General features: G+C 43.9%; 1 protein-coding gene and 2 long non-coding RNA genes across 4 annotated transcripts in view; 1 reads left to right on the top strand and 2 right to left on the bottom strand.

Annotated features, from left to right (window-relative positions):
* LOC101172994 (leucine-rich repeat and fibronectin type III domain-containing protein 1-like protein) overlaps window positions 1–27,479 on the top strand; it is a 275,228-nt gene that overhangs the window by 54,556 nt on the left and 193,193 nt on the right. For both annotated transcript variants that reach the window (XM_004075203.4, XM_023961321.1), the window contains one exon: window positions 4,920–4,959. The gene's annotated coding sequence lies outside the window, so the exon portion shown is untranslated. The remainder of the gene's footprint in view (window positions 1–4,919; window positions 4,960–27,479) is intronic.
* Window positions 2–4,988, bottom strand: LOC111948408. Its single transcript, XR_002874402.1, has 3 exons — window positions 4,893–4,988; window positions 718–4,369; window positions 2–648 (listed from the first exon to the last, which is right to left on the bottom strand). It is a non-coding gene; the product is annotated as an uncharacterized LOC111948408 (long non-coding RNA).
* LOC110016174 lies at window positions 14,934–15,479 on the bottom strand. Its single transcript, XR_002874401.1, has 2 exons — window positions 15,180–15,479; window positions 14,934–15,052 (listed from the first exon to the last, which is right to left on the bottom strand). It is a non-coding gene; the product is annotated as an uncharacterized LOC110016174 (long non-coding RNA).

Below are 27,479 nucleotides of genomic sequence, written 5' to 3'. Positions count from 1 at the left end.
ATAGGTAGAGAAGGGAACAGGGAGCAGCCCGGAGTCGAACTCGGGTTTCACGGATGGAAGGCGCCGCAAACCAGCACGAGCTAAACTGGCTCCTCTTGTGCTCTCGTGTAAACTAGATAAAAATGTTTGAGGGGGGTAAGACAAAAAAGGATAAAAAATAAAAAAGAAAGCAATATAAGTTAGATATAGGAATAAATAAACATAACTTAATAAGAAAAAAGACTAAGTCAAAATGCAGCCGTAGTTCCGGTGTGACAGTTTCCGTGGTATTGCTCCGTGTTCTTTAGTGGTCAGGAGGTCATTAGAGTGACAGCTCGGGGGAAGAAGCTGTCTCTGTGGCGAGTGGCGAAGGACTGAAGAAGACTAAGCCTTCTGGGACGATGCGTTGAAGACAGTTTTTCTAGGTTTGATGGTAAACTCAGACGGACTTCCTGGAGGCTGGACTGACCTTTTACTTTCTTCATGACTCCTTCAGTTAAGATTGCAAGTCATCGATCAGTATGCTACTTACTTACTTAGTGAAAAAGTGCTTGAATACAGGAACTCTGTCTCTTAGCTCCTCCCACCTGCTGCTTCCTTTCTTCAGTGAACATCACAGCCTCATCAAGAGCCAACGGGAGGCCATCGGTGATGCTGAGTGAAGTTTATCTGCAGAGTTTCGTCTTTATTCACAACAAAAACGTATTCAGAAACCAGAGCAGCTTTAATTTAACCCACCTGATGCTCAGGGTAGCAACAAAAAACTATCACTGAATGTCCTCTGATGTCCATGTTGGCGTCCTGTTTGTCACACATTTGACAGTCTGCAGCATGTGGTCCTCACAGCCAAACATGGAATTCAGCCTTTTTTCCTTCCCGTGATCCCGACTGATCTCAGAGATGTCCATCGAGATCCTGGTGTCCGTCTCAGGTTAGGGTTAGGATTTGTCCAAGTTTGAAACCGTTTTTTTCCCCCTAAGACTTCCTTTTCAGTGGACCTGTCAGGTTGTGAGGTTGGAGGAAGAACTTCAGTGAAGCTCGGGTTCACAGCGGCTGGAAGTTCTCGTCTCTGAATCCGGCGGTTGGTCAAACTTTTGCCGTTGACTGGGAGCCCTGGGTGGGCTTCCGCCGAGCGGTAGATGTGACCTGACGCGCAGAAGCACTCGTGCAGCCGTGGGTTCCCCTGGCAGGAGATTTTTCTCTCATCACAGAGTGAGAGTGAAGACTGGCGGTGACAGAGCACACACAGTCAAAGCCCCAAAGCCGCAAAACACACGTCCACAGAGATTTAGGCCGGCAAAGTCAGTGACCCCTTTTATATGTTTCCTGATTTTTAGCCCGTTTTTTTCTCCTCTAATCTGCTTTGCCTCCATGAGAACAAACACGCCTTTCCCACAAAATGCAGCAGAAGTTACTCATCAGCAGAAGTTTTAGCTGGATAGAGTGGAGCTTCTGCTCATCTCCTGCTTTGGATGATTTGATCCGTCGGTTTGCATCAGTTGCCTCACAGGTGCTGGGACAGTGTGTGTGTGTGTGTGTGTTGTGTGGTTCTTTTTTTTTCACAGCCAGTTGAGTGTGTAGTTTGGAGCCACAATCAGATTAAGGCTGAGCATCTCTTTCTGACTGCCAACTCAATCTGATCCGGCTGCGGCCCCGGGGCCACCTCCCCGATCGGCTCCACACGCACACGTTGCTCCACTGCAACGTGTGCGCAGCAACACAAAGACAGCCACACACACTCCCAAAGCGATCCCTGATTGTTTGGGAAAGGCTTTAGGCACGGAGAGGCGGCTGGTCACGGCACAATTCCCCTCCGCTGAATCGTTCATGGAGCCACACCGCTCATCCCTCACTCACAAACACTGAACCAACTTTTGTTTGGGGGATTCTGAGGCTCGCAAAATCAAGGTGGATCTTTAGGACCGCCTACCTGTCTTTGCTGCTTCACCTGATGACAGTCAAGTAGAAGGAACACACCCGTGATGAAACTGATTCCCCGTGTTTACATCCATCCTTGACCAGTTAACGGCCCAGTTAAACCGTCTTTGGTCCTCGTTTTCCTTCAGGCTGCCTCCATCTAACCCTCCACTCGGTGTGGATGCTCCACAGACCCCCCATCATTGAGGTCTTCAGAGCCACTGACAGTGTGAGGGGGGGTCAGGTGACAGCCAGAGGAGAACAACATGGAAAACTTCAGAGGAAAAGTTGGCTGAACTATACTAGGAGGAGCCGCCGTGCTCCTTTGAAGTTTCCAGGGAGTGAAATCATAAAAAGTGAATCTGGATGGAGACTGGGCGGCGAGCAAAACTGCTGGAATCACTGTGACCTGACGGGTCCAGACGCTACAGAGAAGATGGAAAAAAGACCAGACGTAAGATGAGATACAGAACTAAATAGAAGAGCGTTGAAACTGTAAAGTCCTGAGAGTGAGACGCTTCTGGTCCAGATCCATCCGGTTCTATCCATCAGACCTTCCTCTCCTTTTTCCCTCTTTCCCTTCTGTGTACTTTGAGCTAAAATTTAGGGGGAAAGCCTTCCCACCCCCACGCCGTCCATTAAGTTCTGATGATGGACACCTGGAAGACATTATCCTGCTCTTACCATACACATTTACAGAAGAAATAAATATCAAATCAAATCTTGATACTTTATTCTTATTATTTTTGACATTTAAATCATTGTTTACAAGCTATTTGATACGCAGTACGACTCATTTTCGTGGCAACGGCTACCGAGGCTGCACCGACCATGCTGATGACGCCTGGTTTACACGGGTCCGTCTGCGGTGCATCGCCGTTGTGTTGACGCAAAAAGATAGAGTGTTCGTTTTTCAGTCCCTCTGCAATGGAATGCTAGCTCTACGCAGGAATCCTAGCTCCAGTCCGTCAATTTTCACCACAAAAAGCAGAGCACCGACAAACGGGTCCAGGTTTCAAAGTAAAAACTTCCTCTGTCCTTTTAAAATATTTAATAATAAAACAAATAATAATCAAAAAGAAAAAAATCTATATGTTTAACGGGACGTGCCAAAGCGAAAACGTATATTAACACAGTCAGTGATGGCAAAAACATAACATGGTAGATGACACTAAACATGCATTTTACAGGGACATTTACAGAACAAAGCACTTCTACAGAAGCCAGGGGGAGGGGATGGGTCAGGAATGCAACAGAGACTGTGTAAACCATTAATCATGAGACTGACTCCCCATGCAGATGGACCAGTGTGATCAGACCTGAGGACCAAACAGCATGTGTGCTAAATGTCATGTTAGTAGTCCAAAGCATCATTTCAGAGGGTAAATTCGCCTCTTATGGCTTGTTTTTGCCAATCAGAATCCAATGTTCCCCTGGAACATGTTAAGAGAAAGGATTTATCTTTCCTTTCTCTCTAACAGCCTTTAACTTTATATGTATGAATCCATTGAACAAATGTTAGACGTTTACTTGGAGTTTAGCATTGAAGATGCTTGAAATGGTTTGTTCTTGAGATGGTTTCTCCCAAAGATTTGAGCCACAGATTAAGTGTGAAACTTGAAGAAGTCTGTACAGAGTAAACCAGACTTTTCTCTGTCTTTTGTAGAAGATTTTACTGTAATGTAGTAGATTATGGACATGTGTGGATAATTTTAGTTTTAACATGGTTCTGGTCCTGGTTCTGATCCAAGTCACTCACTTAGCAGTGCCATAGCCACGCCTCTCTGTCTTTAAAACCCTCCCCCGGCTTTAAGGGCTGCCATTGACGAATGAAGTGCTTCTTGGGTTTGACTCTATTATCGATGGAGCTGATGGAGAAGGAGCACTTCTCACGGGTCGGCGGGACGCTGGGGGAGGCCGCCGCTTCAAATAGGACCGACTTCTTGTGGGGTTGAGTCGCTGCAGCGTGAGCCTTTGATGCTGAAAGTGGAGGAAACTGCCTCACACCTGCCCTCTGCAATCCTGTTTTCACATCCAAGGCAAATCCCAGCATGCCTCTCAAAGCCAGCCGCCGTTCTGAGAGTCCTCTGTTCTTGTGACGCCACCTTTCAGGCGCGCACTCAGTGATGTCAGCGATGCTATCTTCAGATCAAAGTGGCTGGCTGGCTTTAAACTCGAGTAGTCCCATTTCATTCAGAGGCCAGAGAGGGCTTTTGATTATCTGTGCTGTCTGAAAAGATCTTCTCCGTTAAGTTCAGGGAAGGAGAGATGGAAAAGTAAGCTTTGTTCTCATTTTAGCTCCTGGTTTGGCTTCGTCCTCTGCCTCCTTACCAGCACGGGTTCTGTCCGTCCACGATCCGGCGTGAGCGGTGCTAACATCCCAGCGTCGCTCTGTCCCTTTTCCTGAAAACCTCGCTGGAGGAAGCCTCTCATCCCTCTCTGCTTTGCTGCTGCATGAAAAAGGCTGGAAATGCTGCAAAGTTGAAAGCTGACATGTTGAATTTGTTTACAGGAAAAGCAGGAAAACTGTTGTTAAAATGTGTCTGCTGTTGAGTTGATGAAAATGTGACAAAAATTCTTCCCTGAATAAAACGAGCAGCATAAACCGACGACATTTGAATTCTGTTTTCACATTTATTTCAGATAATACGGTTAAAAAAACTCTGTGAAATGTTTTCAGTACGTAGTTTTACTTCTCCTGCAGGTTTCTGTCCTCCATTACTAAATGTTCGTTTTGTGTTTTAGGGGAAACGGGGCTTAAATTCTTGACAGTACCTTAATTTTTCCTAATTAAAAGGAAGAAATGAGGAACTACAAAAATCTGTACAATTTGTTTTTTTATTGCCTTAAAGCTGATCTTCATTTGACCTCAAACTTCTGTTTTCATAGTCGTTGTTTGGGAGAAACTGACAAAGAAAAGTCCAGTTTTTGCTCCATCTGTTGCTTCCAGAATCTTTATCAATGACAAATGATGTTATTGGATGAGACTGACTGACCTGTCTTCGTCTTTGTTCTGGTTTCAGGTACCAGGAGGGACTGATAGCACCACCAGATGACAGAACGGTGAGTAGGATGGAAGAAGAACATGTGATAACAAACGAATCCCAAACGGCACATTTGCAGCTGGTTTTTCCTGTCATGGTCGGGCTTATTGTTGATGAGACCTTAACTGGACGACGCTCCTTCTCGCTGTGCCGTGAAACCACCGTCACTTCGCTTTGTTCCTTCAGCCTCTCTGGCTATTTCCAGAGATGAGCTCTGTATTTAGAAACCGGAGAGTCATGTGACCTCTGTGGGGGCCGAGCGTTGAGAGCGGTGCAGGGAGTGACAGGTGTGTAGCGTTGACACCAGCTGAAGCGCTCGGACAGATTCCAGCTGGTGGAGCGTGAGCCGTGGTTGCTGCTGGATCTGCAGAGGGATGGAGGGAGAAGCCGCAGTAATGGGAGGAGGGAGGTCAGCACCGCAGACCCCCATGGTGCTCCATCCCACCCCCTTAATGGAGCTGCTTGTCTGGGGTGAATACTGAGCAGCTGTGCGGTTTGTGGCTGGAGGAGGCGATGGCTTTGAGCACATCCTCTGCTGCGGGTTTGTCACGCCGCCATCGGCCTCTCGGTGCTCTGCTGCAGGACGTAAACGGCGAGCAGAGCTGGCTCATGGGCTGGCTCCGGTCATGGCCAAAAATATCTGCACCCAACTGAAAACATTTTGGTGTTCACGTGTTTGTTGTTGTCGTTTTGCAGAAACAACTGAGAAAAAATAAAACTCAAAAAATGGAAAAAGGAAAAAAAAAGAACAAATGGAAAAAAAAAAAAAAACAGAAAGTAGGAGGGGCAGTCAATCTTAAAAATCCTTTGATCCAAAGATCTTTATTCAAATGCTGTAAAAACTGAGGGCGGTCCTGGAGTTGGACCTAAATTCCTCCGTTTCTTTCTGAAAATGGCAGATTTTCTGGATTTTTTTTTTTAACCTGAATGTGTCAGTCATTCTATCCATCAAAAAAAAAATATTGTTGCTCTGATACATTTTTTTTGGGGCTTGTTTTTTATTTTTTTAATTGAAGTTATTCAAGTTATAAACTGACCAATCAGATGCCTCAGAAAAAGTAGGTGGAGCCTGCTGGCCCCCACGTCCAATGTTCAACATGCTTGATTTCATCTGGCCTGCTTTGAAGTGGTGGGGGCGAGGCTTTCCAACAAGCTCATTCCAGATTGGTGAGAGTGGTTGCCATAGAAATGGCGAAACAATGTCTGGTTCAAACATGGCGGCGTCGGTATTGCAAAAAAATGGCAGCTGAAGTGACGTCATCTGGTTGGAGCTGAAGTGAACCATTTTCTATAGATGATGTCACACTCACTCAGTCCACTTTTCATGTTCAGTCATTGTTTGACAGCGTCCCGCCCACATACACCAGCTCAGTGGCCTTGTGGAAGAGTGTCTGCCCTGTGAAGGGAAGGTCGTGAGTTCAAATCCAGGCCAAAGACTCTAAAAATGCTTGACCCTTAGCATTAAGGGGTTGGATTGGGGTTCCCGAGTGCGGCTGTGTCTGCAGCTCACCGCTCCTCCAGGGGAGGGGTCGACTGTGCAGAGCAAATTTCACACATGTAGGTGTGTGACAGATAATGGGACTTGACTTTACAATGATGAGAGTTCCATCATTAGTGTCCTGCGTTGGGTCAGAAGGCGGGAACATTGGGTGTCATCTGTCCTGCTTTCCTCCGTGTTTGTAAGAAGGTCTTTATGAGTCCGATCGTTTCCAGATCATGTGTGTGTCTCAGTGGGTTTTCCCTCAAAACATTTCTTCATTTGACAGTTTCTCTTGCGCTTTCGGGACCTTTTTAGGGATCTAGCAAAACAAACAAACATCCGGGCACAAATGACATTCAGGAAGTCTTGGAGCATCGGCGGCACGCTAACCCCACAGCACGGAGATGCTGCTGAATGGTGAATTTCAGCATCGCCTTGTACTATTTGTCTGATTTCTTCTTTACTGACTAAAGGGGGAGGGAAACCCTCCAATTACTTTGATGGGAAAACAAAGTTCCGTTTCCTCATCTGCGTCTGAAACATTAGGCTAAGTGATGTTGGAGCATAATTTGCTCATTAAGTCAGGTTGTCAACCCTTTCGGGCCCGAAGGCTCTCTCTATGAAGATCTCAATGTGAAAAAGCTCCTAATGGGTTATTAGCAAAGCAAAAAGGGGGAAGAGCTTGACTCTCATTGTTGATACAGTGAACACGGCGCAGCTCATTAGCAGAGTGGAAGACGTCCACCGTGAAAACCCTGAAAGTGGGGCTCCTTTTCTCACTGCATTGTCACTTTGACCCAGACAGGAACCCCGATGGTGAAATATCTGCTGAGGTTCTCATTTTTGCCTCGTCGTGGGAAATAACTCAGTGGAGGTAAAAACCTTTGGGATTAAAGTTACAAACGAGGTAAAAGAACGGATCAAACCAAAGATTCTTAAATTGTTTTCTCACATTTAGCTGATTTTCAAAGTGAATGCAAAGATTTAACCCCTTCATAACTGAATTCATATCTAATACATCTACATATATGTTTTTTCTGTTGTTTTCTTTTCTTTCAAGGTGATGCTAAACTGCTGCAGCAGTTCTTCACTGCTCACTACTTTGTTCGCTTTATGGTGCGTTTGCCACTTTGTAGTGCTGCACAAAGTTACAAAAGTTACAATTTCTAGTGCCCTAGAAATGTCCCATAAGTCTCTGGGATGTGTCAGCTGTTGTATTCCCTGAATAAAATAAGTAGCATAAACCGAGACCACAATCGGGTTCAATCATAGGACGCAAGTTTCCATGGACTTTTCTTTGGACGTGGTCGCTGGAACACGCGTTACTGCGGGCAGCGTGGACGGATCTATAGAGTTGGTGGCATGTCGTCCCTGGAGACGTCCTTCAGTGACCCCCCCCCCCCTTGTGTTCAGAAGAAGCTCTGCTGCAGCTCAGGCATGTCCGGCTCGTCTGTCCACATGGACCCGCCGGTGCGGTTCTGATTAATGCAGCCAGGAGTCCAGAACCTGCAGGCCAGAAGTGACTCCTCTGCCTGACTTTGAGGATTTAGAACCTAAAAATGACTCAATTCTGTTTTTGTAGTTTGACTTGAACTCATCTTTGGTTGATATTTCATAAATCTGTGACCGATTTTAGTAAGAAAACTGTTATTTTTTATTTACTTGGTTTGCGGTTTCAGAAACGGTAACTATCGGTATTTTTCTGTTGCTGTCACAGACAAAAAAAAAAAGGGGGCGGGTCTACAGAACGCCTAAAATAAACTTAAATGATCTAATTTCTCTGAGGCCGCGAGGACACGATGGAGAACAAGGTTCATAAATCAAGGGAAAAACAAACTGAAGCAGAAAATGAGAACCTGGGGATCTGAGAAACACTGAAAACCAGGTGAGGGGCAGAGATGTGAAAGACAAACTCCCAGCGGGTGAGAGGAAAACATAGATAGAATCTCACTCGTGGTTTGAAATAATAGATCGTTAAATGGTTTATATATATATTTAGATGTTAAATAACCTTTTAATGTAAAAATTTAATGTTTGACTTAGATTTTTGCATTTCATACAGTAATCATTTCTGTTTTTGTTTAACATTTAAATATTTGTTTCATTTAGCAAAAACTCATCTTTTTAATCATTTATGTGATGAATAATTGTGAAAATGCATCTAAAGATGATCAAACTTTAAGCTAATTTCAAAGACATGAACTTATCAAGTCCAACCAAAGTTGATCTGCTTCTTTGACAGAACTCTTTAACAACAAATGGATGAAAACCATCCGGACTGAAGGCTTTAACCTGAATTTATGACCACGGTTTTCTCACGTAAACGCTGCAGAGCATGAACAACAAAAGTCTGCCTGCAACCTTTGTGTTTATTTCTGCCTCACACTTAAAATATGTTTTATGTATGCTAATGCGTCGGCGTTCGACGTGCACGCCAGCGTTTCCTGGGCTATTAGTGGCCCACTTTGGCCCCCTGAAAACAGCGGCTGTGATAATGGAGGATGCATGTAGGGAGGATGCAGGCGTCCCATCTAAGAATAGAACTGCACGCCGCAGTGAAATATGAGGAAGCAGCGCTCTTCTTCTTCGTCCTCATCGCTAACTTTGCAACCTTTCTGCTCAAACGTGTGCACGTGAAGACCGTTGAGGCCGTGCGTGCAGGCGGCGACGTCCTGCCAGGCGTGATGTGTGGCGGCGTCATCGGTTCAGAGCTCAGATGATGAATCGAACCGGCAGAGATAAATCCTGACGCTCCAGCAGGAGCAGCGCGCTCCTCCAACGACTTTGTTAGACAAAGGAATGATTAATTCACTGTTCTGTTGCTCACAGCACAGGGAGGGGGGGAGAACAGATGGATTATGGGATGTTTCCCTGCCCCAATATGCGAATCCCAGATTTGGCTGTGATGCTGCGGACGGGGTTTAAGGGAGGAAAATCCAGAGAGCAGGGAAACAAACGGATTAATGATGGAAAAATAAACGGAAAATAATGTCAGTTGTTGTTTTGAAAGCGGGAATATTTATAATAGATTATTTAGTGTCCTAAAAAACCTCTTTTCCAAGGTTTTAGCATTCATTTTCTAATGATTTTAGTGCACTAAAAACAAGATGCGATTACTGGAGGCTCCACTAAGATCAAATGGCTGTTATTTTTTGAGGTTTAGATATCAGGAGAGCACCTTTTCCAGACACAATCTCATATAGACGGGATCCAATGAGATCTGAAGCCCATTCAAACTCACGCCAACATGAAAACCCCACACAGAAAACGGTCTGCAGGTGTGATTGACAGGTGTAAGTCAGGTCAATGGAGTGATGGACAGAGCGATTTTGTTTTCTCTGCGACCCGGTACCAACTGTCCCAGACCGGTTCGCGGCCCACGGAACCACTAACACAAATGTCTTTCAGGTTTATAGCAAGAATTCTGTGTTTTTCATGTTTTTATTTGTCGGAGATGGAAAAAATTCTGAAAGGGAAAGACAATTTGATGTTCCACTAAGGAATGATGAGCTTCCTGAAGCCAAAGGGGAAAACACTGGATTTGCTGGAGAGATGGATCCCATAGCTTCTTATTTATTCCATTTTTTTGGTAAATTATTCCTTTTTTTTGGCTTCTTTTGAGGCATTGGTGGGATGTTTGTGTCCCCAACACTTCCAGGTAAACATTTGATTAACCCCGCCTGCTGTCACTGATGGGACTGAATTCACCAAAACAAATATCAAAGTCTTGCGTATTCTGTGTAAAAAACGTGGCGTTTCTTTGCGGGGGGAGCCAAACACCGCAGGACCGCCCGCCCGCCCGCCCACACTCTGGAGTCCAGCTCTGCTTGGCTTCACCGCTCAGACCATATGGCCACATCCATCCCAAAGTTTCAGTGAGCGGATCCCCAGACTCTTTAGTTTGATTATTCTCTCAAGGCCTACAAGGAAAACTTCAAAGGTTGAAACATCCCCCTCCTCCAGGAGGACGATCCGGATCCAGACGTTCCCGGACCGGCTCGTCTGAATGCATTCCAGAGGATCGGAGTTTGTCCCACAGGTTTAGTTGTGCGGCGTTTGAAGTTTCTGCAGACAGAGCCAATCTCTGCGTGGGGCGCACAAGCTGCTCCTTAGATGTTCCTGCTAACGGCAGACGGTTCACGCTGGGACACCAGAGTCTGCTCCGTTTCATGTTGGAGAGGCCGTCTGCCTGAACTCTGCTCCCACAACAAAGAATTTGGGCTGAATGAGATTAAACTGGACGGTGGGAGGAGTCTGCAGCCGCTTCCTTCCCCTCTTTAGGTCTCCCTTGAAGAAGAGATGTCATCTCATCTTCCTGGTAAAATAAGAAAAATCCTTCAACCCATTGTTCTCCTGTTTCTCTTTCTTTATTCTAGTAAACTCTTTAAAATTTTTCAGCTATTTCAACCATCCAACTATTCAAATTTTTAGCTCTTTCAGCTTCTTCATGCTGTGACTTTTGGTCCTTCAAATCCTTGAACCTTTCAAGATATTCCAGGATTTCTACCTCCATTGAAATAAATGGGGAATCCTTGGTGCAGAAGCTCGCTGGTTCGATACCCGGCTCTGGCATTTTTGACAAAAATGTCTTTGTTTTGCTTTTTTCCACTTCATTTATGGTCAACTTTGATCATTTCTTTCCTTTTTTTCTTTTTCTTTGCCTTTTAAGTTTCATTTTTATTCAGCAATAAAGCATTAAACCAGCATTGTCTTCTGGATTTGCAGCTCCTCCTAGTTTTGCTGTGCTTTCAAAATAAAACTTCCTGTTATTTTTGTAAAAAAACAAAACAAGAAAAGTTTCAGAATGTCTAAAAGGCCTAAACATCACTCCAAGTCTTGCTGTCTGCTCCTTCCAGACCTGTTTAGCTTCTGCAAAGACCCCCCCCCCTTAATTTTGAAAGTAAAAAAGATACCTTTGACTTTTTAGCAGATTATTAAATAAATGAAGTTGGAACAGAGATTTAGTGATGCTCAGCAGAATTTGTTTGTTGTTGGATAATAAATCTGTTCCAGCTTAGCCAGCGTTTCTGCTGCACCATCCCCTGGAAAGGTGCCTGAAGGGCAGATAGGTGAGGAAGGGCATGAAGCTTTTTTGCTTGAAAAGCCTCCTCCACTCGGGCTAGTTTCGCGCTCCACGGGGCCTCGGTTCTCCAGCCCGCCGGGCCTGCCGGTCCCAGCACTGACAGACTGCTTTGGCACCAACTGTCCAGTCAGACAGCCCCAGTTTGTCACCTGTTTCTCTGTCATTGGCTCCTGTGAGGCTGTCTCTTTATCACTCCCCGTCTGAGCCCGGCAGGCTTTACTGCAGCCATCGCTGGACTCAGGTGTGTCAGAGGAGGACAGGGTGACATGAGGGAATAATGACTGTGAGGGGGGGTCACCTCACCAGCAGGATAGCATTAATGCCCCACCAGAGCTGCTTTTGTGGTACCCTCTGACTAAACTTAATAAATAAACACGAATAGATACACAGGGACCCGCAACACCCTTTGGAAAACCCGGGATTTCCAGTTTTTTGGGATCCAATGTCATTTAACGAGTTCCAAGGAGAACTACTTCTACAAAACTAGCAAATATTTTGGCAAAGATTTTGGCCAACAAACAACTTTTTTTTCTCATCTGGATCAGTATGTTTTGGGGCTAAAACTGTGTGTTTATTCTGGGATGTCTCGCCACATTTGAGACTTTGCTGTTTGTTAATTCCTCTTTAAATATAAGTCTTTCTGGTAAAGTCGTTAAAGAAAACAAATCTGCCAGGGTGCCATTGAACGGACTGTTTTCTTTAGTAACTTCCATTTTCTCAAACCTACCTGGGTCGGAACGTTGTTGGGACACGCCGGCGTGGCGGTGACGCAGGTCAAAGGTCACACAGAACTTTACTTAGAAAATATCTACATTTAGAGAGGTTTAAACCTAAAACTGAGCCCGTTAGTTTTTTTTGTTTTCAAAAGGATTTTTATGAACCTTTCCTGTTTACTGCTTGCCGACTGTAGTCGTCAGCACGGGGGGGGGGGGGGGGGGGGGACGACCAGGTTGCCTGGTTCCGACCCGCTCCTGGTTCAGACCTCTCCGGGTCGACGGACGACCCAGAGAGGTTCTGCATGATGACACTTTTATTCACCTCTCATTCAACATGTACTGTCTTTTTAGAAGAACCTTCCATCCCATAACGGACTCTGGTCGGCGTTCAGACACGCCCCCTCCTCACCTCCACAGTCACATGATGCCTGATCTGGGATCTACATATTGCTTGATTGTTTTGATCTCATCAATTATAAAACTTGGTCTCATTCTTTTATAGAATTCATGGAGCAGTTCATAAATGTGGCAGTGCGCGATGAATTCTGGGAGAGGTCAAAGGTGAAGGTCTTATAAACATGTGCAAGAAGCCAAAAAAACCTTTTTAGGGTCGAGCAGTGTTTTTAACCTCTACAACCGACCTCTTGACAAACGGATGGAGAAGGAATGCAGTGTCTGTTGGGGTCAACCTCTTTGCCGACATTTGCACCAAAAAAGCGATGTGTAGAAAAGAACCGGCCACTCAGTGACGTCGTCAGCGGGCGATATTGACATTTACCGTCAGTCACCTTTCAATGACCTTTAAACTATTTATGTACGTTTGTGGCAGTCTAGACAAATTCTGGCAGTATATATAGTTAGATACATAGTTTGGTACTTCATACCAACTCAGTGGCCTTGTGGTAGAGTGTCCGCCCTGAAACTGGGAGGTTGTGACTTCAAATCCACATTTGTGTCATACCAAAGACTCTAAAAATAGGAGCCAATGCTTCCCTGCTTCACAGTCAGCATTAAGAGGCTGGATTGGGGGGGTTAAACCACCAAATGCCTCTCACCCCCCCCCCTCCCCAGGGGACAGTTCAAAACCGGCTTAGCTTCATTCCATTTGCCTCACTAACCCAGCCGGCTTTAAATCTACGAGAAGTATTGTGTTTCCACAATGCAGAGAAGTTTCCTGTAGAATTCTGATCTGTTAAAGAAATAGATTGGTACTGTATGCCTTTAATAAGTTGCAAAATTCAGATCAAAGATGGCCCATATGGCATATTTTAGTCTTCTACTGGTATAGATCTCTAATTTATTCAAAGAATGTATCATATAGACCTTATATTGAGACAGACAGCTGTCTTATCAGTCTAAAGTCTCCGGTTTGGTCCTAGACCTGTCACATGTGTTTCATCCATACTTCTCTTCATCTTCCCTGGTCATGATGCTTGGTTTTTGCATCACATCTGTTGCACAGGCAAGCAGCCTTAATTCATCAACCGACCCAACAGGCAAACCACAGGTGGTCCCATAATTCTGACCATGAAAATCTATCATTATGGGGAAGTTTTGCCTTAGCTTCCACCACCTTTGCCATCTTATGAGGCCTTGACCTTCGACCTTTATCCTATGTTCAAAATATCTTTAAAAGGGATACAAATCTAACAGCATCATATTCAATAAAGAAATGCTAACATAAAAAAAATCCTTCATAAATATGTGAGTGGACTCTTGAAGAAACACACAAATGTGTATCTGCCAGAGTCCATTTGCGAGTTCTGTGTCTCCTCACTTATTGCAGTGATTGCTGTTTTATTTTCTTTTAATTTGGTGCTTAAAATATTCCAAAGCATCTGAAGACATGTCATTATTATCCGCGCTAAAAGGAAATAAGAGTGGGAGCGGGAAGCAAACATCTCCTCCAACGGCTGCAGCTCTGCCTGGGAGAACGAGCAGAAAGAAAGCAATAATTGAAGTGTGAATGTAATTACATCAAAAGTGCTTTAAATTCATCTGTGAAATTCAGAAATAATAATATATTTTTTTTAAATCATCACATTAAAGTGACCGTTACAGCAAATCTAGCAGTGATTATCGTAATGGGAACCTGAGTCTGTGTCGTTAGAGGTGAGCTTTTTGCTTTCAGTGAACTGCCATTATCTGCTTCATCTCTCTGTTCCTGCTGCCTTCCATTATGCATACATTTTTTCCCCTCCACTGCTGTGTGGACACTCCATTAACACGATCCATCCCGCTGCCGCGCTTAACCCCAATCATCAAAAGTACATTTCTGACACCAACCTTTACTTAACCCTCTTTTTCCTTCGGATCAAGTATTTGACATCATTCGTCATTGTTAAGGCCTTTGTGCTCAGAAGGAGGGTCTTTCTTGAGTGTGGATCCTGGAGGACTGTGAAAACCAACACACACACACACACACCCCCACACACAAGTTGTTTAAAGGTTCAGGGAAACACTTACCGTAAACTTAAGGCTAAGCTACAAGCATCAAAAAAAGACTTGAAAGCTTTGTGAAGCCGGTGAAATTACCAGCAATGTTTAAGCCTCATGATTGCAAAATGACTTCCATATCTCACATTTAGAGATAAAATCGAATTCTATGTTGCTTTTCCAAAAGTTTGCTCCCAGACCAGCGGCTCTTCCCACATGTGGGAGGAGTTATCTCAAAGGTTTAGACTCATAACAACATGAAAAAGACAGATGGTGTCAAAAGTTCAGGATTATTTATTGTAAGATAACTCAGAGACTGTCCCAGTGCGGTGAGCTTCACCCTCCTCTGCAGGAGCTGCGGTGCTTCTGTCTCTCTGTGACCCAGTTTGATGACCTGCTGTCCCGCATTAGTCCGAGGAGGAAAGACATAAAAAAAAAAAGTTTGGGGAACTTATTATTATTGTCTCCATAAAATCTAAGAAAATCTCCTAAATTTCAGGAGGACAACAATCAGATTCTCTTACATCTAGATTGTGGACTCCACCCGCTGATGACATCATCGACCTGTTGTAGACCAATACTTCCAAAAGTTCCTGATTGGTTAATGTGACACGAAATTCTGCTAAAGTTCAGATACTTGAACTTTGGAAACATAGCACCGTCAGGTGCTGTCGCTGGAGAATGACGCTGCAAACGCGCTGCAGGAGTTCTGATGGCGTCCAAACTGGGTCTGCACGATACGAGGAAAGCTCACGATAATAGTGATCAATATTACAATGGCGACATAACCTGCGGTATGTAAACAAATAGCAAAGCACAAATGTTTTAATTTCACTGAAACAGTTTCGTTAAAATAAGAGTCAACATAACTTAAATTATAGTCCAAATGACCCTAACATCTAACATCTAACATAAATAAATACATGTATTATTTACATTCATTATATTACTAACAAATAAATAAAGGCGCTCCATCCAATTGGTCAAAAACATGAAGGCGTCCATCCGATTGGTCAAATGCATAAATGGATTTATTTGACCCGTGAAATAGTTCAAGCTGCCATAAGACTGATTTAACACATTTAAGGAAACCATTTCTTACAGCTTACGGTCTTCATGTTTGGACTAATGACAAAAAGAAAGACGTCAGCTGTTGTCCTATAAGTCATCTAACTTCCTTTAGATTTACCTGAACTGTTTTCTTCTTCTCTCCTTAACCTTCAAGCCTTTCTTGAAACGGCTGCCTTTCTAACATCCCATCCTCGTGATGTAGTCTAATACCTGATATTAGACCATGTCCCTCCATGAAAATAGGACCCTCCTCTCGCTCGGCTCCGCACAGACGGCGCTCACGGCTGTGAATGTTGTGGAGGATCGGCAGCGGCGTCGCCGCTTTAATTGCCTTCCAGGTATGGCGGATCCCTGCATCAGCTTTAATTGCATTCCTCTGGGCTCCACCGCCTTCCCTGGCCAGTCAACAATCTCCTTTATGACTTTGATCTTAACAAGTCTTATTAACTACCACGGCAACTGCAGGGACTCCCTGTACAGCAGTGATGTGAGGCAGTTTATTATTGGACATAAATTAAGGAGCAGCTCTGGCACACGCAGCAGCTGCCAGGAGCTTTTGGATGCAGTGGCTTTACTGTTTCTTCTTTTTCAAAAACCATATCCAAAAGTCTTTTTCTTCAGTTTCTCCCTAAAGAATAGTGCTCATCTTATTTCAATCTAAACAGTCATAGACATGACTAACTCTAGTGCCTATACATATCGTGCAAAATAAACTTTTGATGTTGAGCTTTTAAGTGTGTTATAATGTTCATTCCTCATTACAAATCCCCCCAAAGTGGTATTTTACTCCATTCACATATCTCTGAGTATTCCTCCTAAAACCTGCTGTCTGAGCACCAGCCCCTCCCAATCCACAAAAAACACTCTACGATGATGTCATGTAATGGGCGGCACCCACAAGGAGGGAAAGGCGGGGCCTCAGAGTTCGAGTCGTCCTACTTCCGGGTGGGAATATATGAATGAATGAATGAATGGTTCATTGCTCATGCCAATTGACAAGGAAGCAAACATTAGCCCTTCTCTACATTTAGACAATTGGAACCGAATGAAGACAGTTCTTGTGTAATCTGTTCCTTTCACATAAGCACAAAGAAAAGATTCCTTACAACAGAAACATCTACACTTTACATTTCTACATTTCTATCCCCTCCCTAACCCATGTCGGTCTCCAGCATAACCATGTCCTGGTTAATGTCTCTGCTTGTATTTATCAACTATCCCAGCTTTAAACATTATTTGAATGCAACTATGCTTGTATTTTCCTTGAACGTAGTTTCCAGCGAGTTCCATAGATTGACTAAGTGAATTGATATTTGTGTCTGTCTCAAAGTTGAAATAATATTTCCTCCTGTTGCTATCATCTTCTGAAACAAAAGGAAAAAAAACTGATTGAATGATTTTTGGCTTTTAACACACATACTTAGGCTCCTTCTTCCTGTGACGTCATTTCCGGGTGAGCTATTCCCAGTGCTAGCTGTGTGACTGCTGTCCTCTTGTTTGGCATTAGCCTTACTACTATTGCTTACTTTAAGGGTTATCTGGGTTAATATTCACATCTAGTACCTTTTATTAGCGAATTCACCACTGTTAAACCGCTTGCTGTTCACTTTTCTCATTTTGCTAAATAAACCACTTCTCTTTACTTAAACACCGCTAGCCTTAGCTTAGAACCTAGTATGGCCACCACCACTCCTTCCGCCTCTCCTCCTCTCTCCTGCCCCATGTGCCATATGTTTAGTGATGATCCTGCCTCCTTTAGTGAAGATAGGGGTAGGTGTGTTAAGTGTAGTCTTGTGTTAGACTTGGAGGCCAGGCTGGAGCAGTTAGAAGCGCGGCTCCGCACAGTGGAAGCTAAGCCGGCTAGCCAGGTCGTTACTCGTAGCGCGGGCCGCGCTACCAGGGCTAACTTAGCTAGCACCCCAGCGCCCTCCCAACAGCCGGGAGACAGTCAGGGGTTTGTACCGGTTGGGAGGAAACATAGTGCTAAACGCAAAAACTTAGAGCACCCGAGACTCCACGTTAGTAATAGGTTCTCCCCCCTCAGCGACACACCCGCTGAACACTCAACTCTGGTTATAGGCTCTTCTGAAGTTAGAAACGTGGAGCTCCCAGCGGCTACTGTCAGGTGTTATCCGGGGGCCAGAGTTGGTGACATCGAGGGGAACCTTAGGATGTTAGCTCAGAGTAAGTCCAGGTTCCGTCGAGTCGTGATTCACGCAGGCGGTAATGATGCCCGACGGAGACAGTCAGAGGTGGTTAAGTTAAACGTAACTTCGGTGTGTAAACTGGCTAAGACGATGTCCGACACTGTAATTTTCTCTGGTCCCCTGCCGAACTTAGTCAATGATGAAATGTACAGCCGCTTTTCATCATTTAACCGCTGGCTTTCTAGATGGTGCCCAGAAAACGGCGTTGGTTTTGTGGATAACTGGAGCGCGTTTTGGGGGAAGCCCGGTCTCATGCGGAGAGACGGCGTCCATCCCACTCGGGACGGTGCCGCTCTTCTTTCTAGAAACATTTCTGCTAGCCTTAGTCTGTTAACCTGACAATCCAGAGACGAGACCCGGGCGCAGAGCAGCAGTGTAAAACGCTCCTCTGAGCCTCCCTTAGGGTTAGTGCCGGTGCAAAACCCATGCAGGGAAAGTCAAGCAGGTCCTAGCTTTAGCTTATGTGCTGAAAGACAAATGAAAGGAGCGCGTCATAGAAACCTTACAGTGACAGACAGCAGTTCTCACAAGCAGAATTATGATGTCATTAAATGCGGTTTATTAAACATTCGATCCATTTCCTCCAAGTCCCTCTTAGTCAACGAGTTAATTACTGATAACAATCTTAGTCTTTTAGCCTTAACAAAGACTTGGCTCCATCAGGATGACTATGTTAGATTGAATGAAGCAACCCCCCCCACTTATGCTAACTATCAGAAATCCAGGATTTCAGGGAAAGGAGGTGGTTTGGCAGTAATATCACAGTCTAGCTTACTTCTCAGCCCTAAAGTTAAAAATGCTTATAATTCATTTGAAAGCATCATATTGTCTTTAAGTCACCCAAACAGGAAAACTCGAAAACCTGTTTTACTCATAATTATTTATCGCCCCCCCGGCCCATATTCAGAATTTTTAACTGAGTTTTCCGACTTCCTATCGACTATTGTCTTAGATTCTGATCAAACTATAATATTAGGGGATTTTAATATTCATGTTGATGACCCCAGTGACTGCCTAGGAACGGCTTTTGCAGCTTTATTAGATGATGTTGGTTTCACCCAAAGTGTGAATGAACCCACTCACTGTCATAAGCACACCCTGGACCTTGTTCTAACCCATGGGATAGAGATCAGCCAGCTGAGTGTCCTTCCTCTTAACCCCATCATTTCTGATCACTTTCTGATTACCTTCCAGCTTACACTGGAACATCCTTCTGCCCCAGTGAATAAGAAACAGCTTAGAAGAATCTTAACTGACCGTTCTGTGTCTGAGTTTAAACACACAGTTCAGCCAGTACTTAGTGATATTCTGAGAAAATACTCTGAGACCAGCTCCCATAGTATCAGTCCTAGTATAAATGACCACTTTGTTAATGATGCCTTACAAGCCCTCAGGAGTACACTCGATGTTGTTGCCCCCTTGAAACCTAAGTTCGTCAGACAAAACCGAGTAGCACCGTGGTTTAACGCTGAAACTCGTTCTCTTAAACGAGAAACCCGTAAGTTGGAAAGAGAATGGCGCCGCTCCGGTTCAGAGCAGTCTCTGGATATCTGGAAACATAGCCTATTAAATTATAAAAAAGCTCTGCGTAGAGCTAGAAGCCAGTACTATTCAACCTTAATATCAGAGAATGGAAACAATCCAAGATTTCTTTTTAGCACTATAGCTAAATTAACTCGCAGTCAGAGCTCAGTAGAACCACATGTTCCTGTTTCTCTCAGCTCTGATGATTTTCTTACATTTTTCGATAGTAAAATCTCAAATATTAGACATAAGTTAAATCAAGTTATTCCTACTATCAGCCCAGAACAGGCTGAAGCGGTAGAAATGGAGGCATCCATAGAAACCTCTGTAACATTAGACTGCTTCACTGCTGTGGATCAAGCGGAAATAACATCAATTATTACGTCCTCCAAATCCTCAACGTGTCTGTTAGACCCAATTCCCACTAGACTTTTTAAAGAAACTTTTCCCCTAATTAATGATCCCATATTAACAATGATAAATGCCTCTCTGGAAACGGGTTACGTGCCACAGTCTTTTAAATATGCAGTTGTTAAACCTCTTCTGAAAAAGCCCAGTTTGGATCCTAGCATCTTGGCCAACTATAGACCGATATCAAACCTGCCCTTTATTTCTAAAATCCTAGAAAGAGTTGTAGTTAAGCAGCTTTACTGCCACCTACAGGACAACAGCCACTTTGAAGACTTTCAGTCGGGGTTTAGACCTCACCACAGTACGGAAACTGCACTAGTTAGAGTCTCTAATGACTTGTTATTGGCCTCAGAAAAGGGACTACTTTCTATTCTGGTCCTGTTGGACCTCAGTGCTGCCTTTGACACTATCGACCACGGTATTTTACTCCATAGATTAGAGCAGGACATAGGGATCAGAGGATCTGCTCTCCAGTGGTTTAAATCCTATCTGTCTGATAGGTATCAGTTCGTTAATGTAAATGGCCATTCCTCTCAGTGCACTCGAGTCAACTATGGAGTCCCTCAGGGCTCAGTCTTGGGACCGATCCTGTTTACGCTTTATATGTTACCCCTAGGAAACATAATCAGGAAACACAGCATTAATTTTCATTGTTATGCCGACGATACGCAGTTGTATTTATCCATGAAGCCTGACCAGAATGACCAGATAGAGAAACTGAACACCTGCATCAGTGACATCAAGACCTGGATGACAATTAATTACCTCCTCTTGAACCCAGAAAAAACTGAGGTCATTATACTTGGTCCTAAAAACCTCAGAGATGCTCTGTCTGCTCAGATAGTCTCCCTGGATGGTATAAGTATAGCCCCCAATTCCACAGTTAGAAACCTTGGGGTTTTACTTGACCAGGATTTATCATTTAAGGCTCATATATCTCAGGCGTGTAGAACTGCCTTTTTTCACCTGCGGAATATTGCTAAGATCAGAAATATACTTTCTAAGAGTGATGCTGAAAAACTCATCCATGCATTTGTTACGTCGAGGCTGGATTACTGTAACTCCTTGTTAGCAGCGTGTCCTAAGAGTTCCTTAAGAAGTCTCCAGCTTGTTCAGAACGCAGCTGCTAGATTGTTAGCTGGAACCAGCAGAAGAGATCACATCACTCCTGTGTTAGTTTCGCTCCATTGGCTCCCAGTTGATTCTAGAATTAAGTTCAAGATCCTCCTGTTAACCTATAAGGCCTTACATGGAATGGCCCCGTCCTATATTAAGGACCTCATAGTCCCTTACCAACCAATCAGAACACTTCGCTCGCAAAATGCAGGACTGCTTGTGGTTCCTAGAATTGGTAAAAGTACGGTTGGAGGTAGAGCGTTTAGCCACCAAGCCCCTGTCTTATGGAATAAACTCCCAGCTCATATAAGAGAGGCCGACTCAGTTTCTACATTCAAAGCTAGACTGAAAACATTCCTCTTTGGACAGGCTTATTGTCAGACTAGTTAGTATTCAGAGATTATTTAACTTAATGTTAGTTTGTTTAAATTAAACTTAATAATAACTATTTCTTTTAAAAGGCTGCTAGAAGTTGAAGCTGGGGTAACTATGGTACACTGGGGTTCTGTCCTCTTTCCTTTTTTACTTCTACCCTTCCTCTCCTCTATTCTTGATCATAATTTATCATTTAGTTCTCCATGCCTCTGTTTGGTGCAGTGCGATTCATGTATTGTCCCTCTTTTCCTCTCCCCTCCTGGGGAGTGGGAGTGCTTCCAGACTCCAGTTGGCTCATCCGTGCTCCAGTTCCTGACCGTTTACCTCGCCTTTGCTCCTGCTCCTACACCTGGCTGTGGATCCTGCCTCTGGCTCATCTCCGGCTCGTCTCTGCTCTGTACCTGACCGAGTACCTCGTCTCTGCTCCTGCTCCTACACCTGGCTGTGGTTCCTGTCTCCGGCTCGACTCGCGCCTTTGACTGTCCCGATAACCACGGCTGGATGAAGCTCGTCTGCTGGACTTTTATATATGTAGTTGTAGATTTAGATAAGTTAATTCTTCTCTAAGATTTCTGGTAAATCGCCTGTCCGTCCTGGGGGAGGATCCCTCCTTCATGTGGGCACCCCTGAGGTTTCTTCGTTTTTTCCGGAATCCGGTTTTTTTGGGAGTTTTTCCTTACCGCGAAGGGGGGTCTAAGGGCAGGGATGCCAGTATAGCTTAGTCAGTTTGTTAGTTCATTTTAGTATTTTTCTATTGAACTCTTTGTATTCGTGATCCTTTTGATTTATTGTTTTACTTCGAAGCCCATCGAGACGACTGTTGTTGTGATTTTGGGCTATACAAATAAAATTGAATTGAATTGAATTGAATTGAATTATGTGGACTAAGACACAGACCCTGGAAGTCCTTTAGATTCTGAGCTCTAAACTGGTTTGGAATGATGGTTCGGGTTGAGCCACACATTTCTCCACATGCTTGAGAGGAAAGTGTCTCCATGTATTTGAGAGGAGCAGAGATTCATCTTGAAAAAATAGATTTGTTACTCATACTTCAATGACTTTTGATTGAATCATCTTTATCTTGTATTTATGAGGTATTGTTGTCACTCAAAGTTGACTTTCTGGATGAGATCCTCGTGACTTGTTGGCCTTGGAGGCCGACTTTTTCTCACTGTGTGTCATTAAAGCAGCATGCGGATAGAAAACACCGTCCCTGGCAGCTTCTGTGTCTGTTTGACATGTTCTCTGTCTTTGACAGCTTGTTTCACCTGAAATATAAACACCAGGGCATAAAAGATGTCTACATCCAATTTGAGCATTTGGACCCTGGGACTTCCCCGTCTGGATTTGGTTTGTGAACATGTGGCATTCCTGTAACGAGCAGCATGTCATGGCAAAACACATTTATGACTCCAAGAACATCCACCAATCTATGGTTGGGGTGTTGGAGATTGTCAATCTAAGCCCTTACAGCCAGAGAAGATTGGTACATAAACATCTCAAGGTCTTCACCTGAGGACAAACAACGACCCACGCAGCCGTGTTTCTCTTCTGGCTGAATGGCCATTCATTATCTTTAGACATTTTCTAGGTTTCATCCACGCTGTGCAATCTAATGACTGATCGTGAACTTCTTTACTTATTCATGAGCTTCATTAAGCATGCAAGACCATGGAATAAATCCTTACCCAGGACCATCAGAGCAGTTCCTTCAGAGCAGAATTTGGTTTCGGTGAGGCCTGCCTGCTCCAAAGAGGTCACTGATCTCATCCAACGAGCATTTGAGCTTATGTGTGTCAGATCTGAGAAAAATGAGCAAAAACAGAAACTCCTCGCTCTTGATGAGCTGCTTCCAATCTTCCATTCTGCCTTTCCTGCTAACTTTAGTCATACATGTGCAGCTCTTGCTGTGTTTACCACACAGTCCATGACCTCTGCTCCTCTGCTTTCAGCACACACTCCGCCTCCTTCCTCGCCCGTGTTCACACTGTTTGCTTCAGGATTTTCAGCCGCTGCTTTGTTTGCATGTTCTGCCTTTGCCAAGCCCTTGTTTGTTGAGTTTGCATTGCTGATTGATTGCCTGGTTCTGATACCTGCTCTGAAGTCTGAAACCAGACTGTTGGATTTACTATAAGCTGCATCTAATCAATGATTTTTTTTTTCCTGGCCACTCACCACCCCCGTACTGTAACACATGCTTTCTTCTTTGGGGTAATAATGTTGTTTATTGAGCAAATGTGACACATGTTGTTGAAAGTAAAGCCGTGTTTTGTTGCCTCAGTGCTGTGAACAACCTTTCGGAAAATAATCATTAAATGTTGTTATTTTCTCCTTTGGGAAACATTTGTGCCATGGAGATGAGGAGCGTCTGGTCTGAACACTAACCTGCAAGGAAAGTGGCCTCTTGATCAGAGAGAGTGCAGACTTTAGCTTTTATTTCTTAGGCAGCCGGTGGTTTCAGATGTGTGGTGACCAGTGGAGAAGGTTTCACCACCTGATCATTGTCTGCGGTCTGAAAGCAGACATGCTGGTGTACCGAAGCACAAGATATGGGTCTGCTCAGGGAAAAGCCTGATTTCTGAGCTGCATTTTACAGCAAAGATGATTCAGAAATGATTCATCAAAGTTGTAGATGCTGTGGGATTAAAGGGCGCTATCTACCAGAGCAAAGGAACAGCAAATTGTCATCATGGGAGGGAGAGGAAATAACAGCCAGAGTGTAAATGAATTTCTTCGACCTGAACTCAGGGGAGATGTTCATGTGTGGAAGAAACTTAAGATATGCAGTCTCAGATTAGAAAAGGTTGGATGGTTTAAAAAATGTAACGACAAACATTGTTAGCACTTCAAAGCTTACACCAAAAACTCAAGATGTGTGTAATTTTCTGTCTGAGCAGCTTAACTCTATTCCTCTGTGTTCTGAACAGACCTTAGCTTTGAAATATCTGATTGAAAAGCTAGACTGTAGCATGAATAGATGGATGGATGGATGGATAGAAGGATGAATGGATGCTCTGCTCAAATTGCCAAAAGAAGAAGGCCACTCTGCCTATTTAGGGTTAAGACCAGCTTTTACATTAAGTGTGAGTGTGTGTGTGTGTGTGGGGGGGGGGGGGGGGTCTTCTGCACACTTTTCCAAGTTTAAGTCTTTATGGTTTTGGATTCAGATTACATTCTTCTGGATAAAACATTGGTTATTCTCATTATCAATTGAATTTTAAACACCAAGCCAACACAATAAAACCAACTTAACCCAACTCAGTCCAGTCAACAAAACCCAACCAAACCAATCTGGATTATATTTATTTGGTAAACTATGTTCAAAATCTTATTTTCTGTTTTTTTCTGCTACAAAAGTTGACTGAGAATTGACAGTTTTCATGTAAATGCACATTTGTTTCCTTTTTCTTCAACATCAATAAGCTTCGCATCAAACTTATAAACCCATGCCGGGGACCCGATCCTCTTCGTGCTTAGCCTAATTTTACTTCATGAAGTCTGTCCACGCCATCTCCCTCCTTCTTACCTCCAAACGGTGGCGGTCTCATCTCTGTTTTTACTTCATACACCCAAAGAGAACCTCGACATCTGCAGCTCTCTTCCTTTTCTTTATCTCTCTAAATGAGCAACGTTGAAGCAAAGGGATCCCAGCAAATATATTATTAATCTTTAAGATTTCCTCACTATCCTATCTCCTCTGGATTGGCAGCAGTACGTATAGCTTGGAGGCTGCTGCTAACACAATAAAAGCCTCCTGTTTTGGAAAGAAAGAATGAATATTTTATTTATATGTGTTCTGCTGCGCTGATGAAGTTGGGGAGGATGCCGTAGAATTGGAGAGGAGGAAGGTGTCTCGTGAGAAGGCAAAGGAACAGACAGAAGAACGTGAAGTAATGAGATGAAGGAAGAAACATAGACTAAGACTGAGTCTCAGCCCAATAAAAGGAGAGAAAGGAGGGAATGCAGCTTTCAAAAATGAGAACAGGCAGCCTCTGGACTGCAGAGAGCAAACTACTGCCAAGTATTGAGCCAGCTGACAGTTATCTGCCCCGCGATGGCAGCTTGCTGGCAGTACTGGGTCACTGGCTCCTTCAGCAAATGAACCGGGAGATACTTTTCCATTAGTCTGACTCCCTCAAACCCTCACTTACAACAATTATATTCAAGTTGACTTCAAATACTTTCTTTTTAATACATTTTCTTCTTTATTTTACCTTTTTAAATCGGTATTTTCACCTCTTTCCCAGTAAGCATGGATTCAGTAGAGGCTTTCACCTCAGGCAACTTCAATTATTGTGTTTGAACCACATTTCCCCTTAATACCAATGTGTAGATCTTAAAAGGACCTGCTGACCTAAACTGTTTTTTTGCAATTAAAAATGCAGTTTCCCTGTAATGAGGTCTGTTGCACCTCGCAGGCCTCCTGCTGTTCTCAGGAAGCGCAGAGCAAACGGGGAATTCTGCAGGTTTGCCGGTTCTTCTGAACAAACACAGAATCACAGTTTTCCACATCTTTGTCTGCTTGTTCTGGGCTTAGAGGCTCATCTCAAAGCAGAAGCAACACCAAGACTGTCAGAAATGGAACGTTTCTACACTCTTGTATGTGAGTGACAAGCAGCTTTCTTTATGAAGAGTGTTGGACCTACAGCCTTCATCTGCAGGTCTTTGGACCACATCTGCCTCGACTGACGCTGTTGAGTAAATCTTCCTGCTTTCAATCAATGAAGATACATAACCTGCTTCCTGTTTTTCTATGACATGAAAGTTTGGGTCAACTGTCCCAACATCCTTCACAGGTCCCAGTCTTTTGGGACAGGCGACAGCGACTGAGGTGGTTCTGTGGACCGATGTGCCAAAAGGAGTCCAGGTTGAGCTCAAACGTGTCAACGCTTAGAGTGGATATTTAATATGTTTTAACATGAAGTGAAAACATCAAGAAACGATGGTGCAACTACACCTGCGACCACAATCTGTGATTCACAATCTGTGATTAGCCACTTTGCTGTTTTTAAGAACTTTAAGATGAGCTTTTTCTTTTAGTGCTTACAAACAATAGTGACAGAAAATGGTCAAATTTAGAATGAACGGATGATGCATCTCGTAGAAAAGTCTCATTCTGAACCATTGGAGAAATGAGATCAGTGACGGCGATGCCGACGAGGATAGAAACCACCTGCACAGACGGAGCCGAAACGGTGACTGATTGGAGTTTAGGAATCTGTGAAGCTGTGGGTGGAACGGCTGGACCACGGACACGACGGAGCCGAACGCAGAAGACAAACGTGTTGCTGTTTCTGCCCACAGATTCTGGAAACCTGCCTTTAGTGATTCAAAAATAAAAAGTTAACACCGAGACGTTTTTAAACTGTGACTAAATCAAAGTTTTAGTCTGTTAGTGGGCGGAGATGGTCAAGAATGAGTGAAACGGTTGAATAAATCACGATTCATCAATGAAAGGAAGATGAAGTAAGTGGGTCTGTCGTGTTGATGTCTGGTCACTGTCTAATTTCTTCCTGCAGTGCAGATGCAGAAACAGAATCTTAGAAATGGCACATTAACTGCATTTAGATCCCTCCTTGGTTTACTTTTACTGGTGAAAAGAGCTGGAAATGACATTTTTGTTCAGATTTCATGGTTACACTCATGCTAGCACATCTGTACCGTCCCAAAGCACGTTTAACCTTTAAAACCAACCATGCAGGTGTGATCACTCAGATCAGTGTTCTGGCACGGTTAGGTCATCTCTTTGAACTCCCCAGTTTTTGTTGTACAGAACTAATGTCGTTTGATTTTCACCATTGAGGTTTCTAAAGCTGCAAAGAAAAAAATGTGACGCCGTCCTGAGATGGACTTCCTGTCTCCCAATGAGCTATCTAAGGTGCTGGCAGGAACCCAAAGAACCGATCTGTCTGGTCATCTTGCATTTTGAATGAGCCTCAAGATGGAGTGTCGACCCTACGTCACATGAGAAAGGTGAAGACGAGTGCATACTGCCCCCTAAAGGCCGTGGTACACACCCACTGTTTACAGTTTGTGCATTTTTCCACATAATTGTGGTCTGTGGTGATCCATGTGTGTCCAATGTCTCTTGCTTCCGTCATTCATCGATGGGGTCACATG

The sequence above is a fragment of the Oryzias latipes genome, chromosome 13 (genome assembly GCF_002234675.1).
Source record: "Oryzias latipes chromosome 13, ASM223467v1".
In the NCBI taxonomy this organism is placed as follows: domain Eukaryota; kingdom Metazoa; phylum Chordata; class Actinopteri; order Beloniformes; family Adrianichthyidae; genus Oryzias; species Oryzias latipes.
This window is presented reverse-complemented; position numbering and strand designations above follow the sequence as displayed.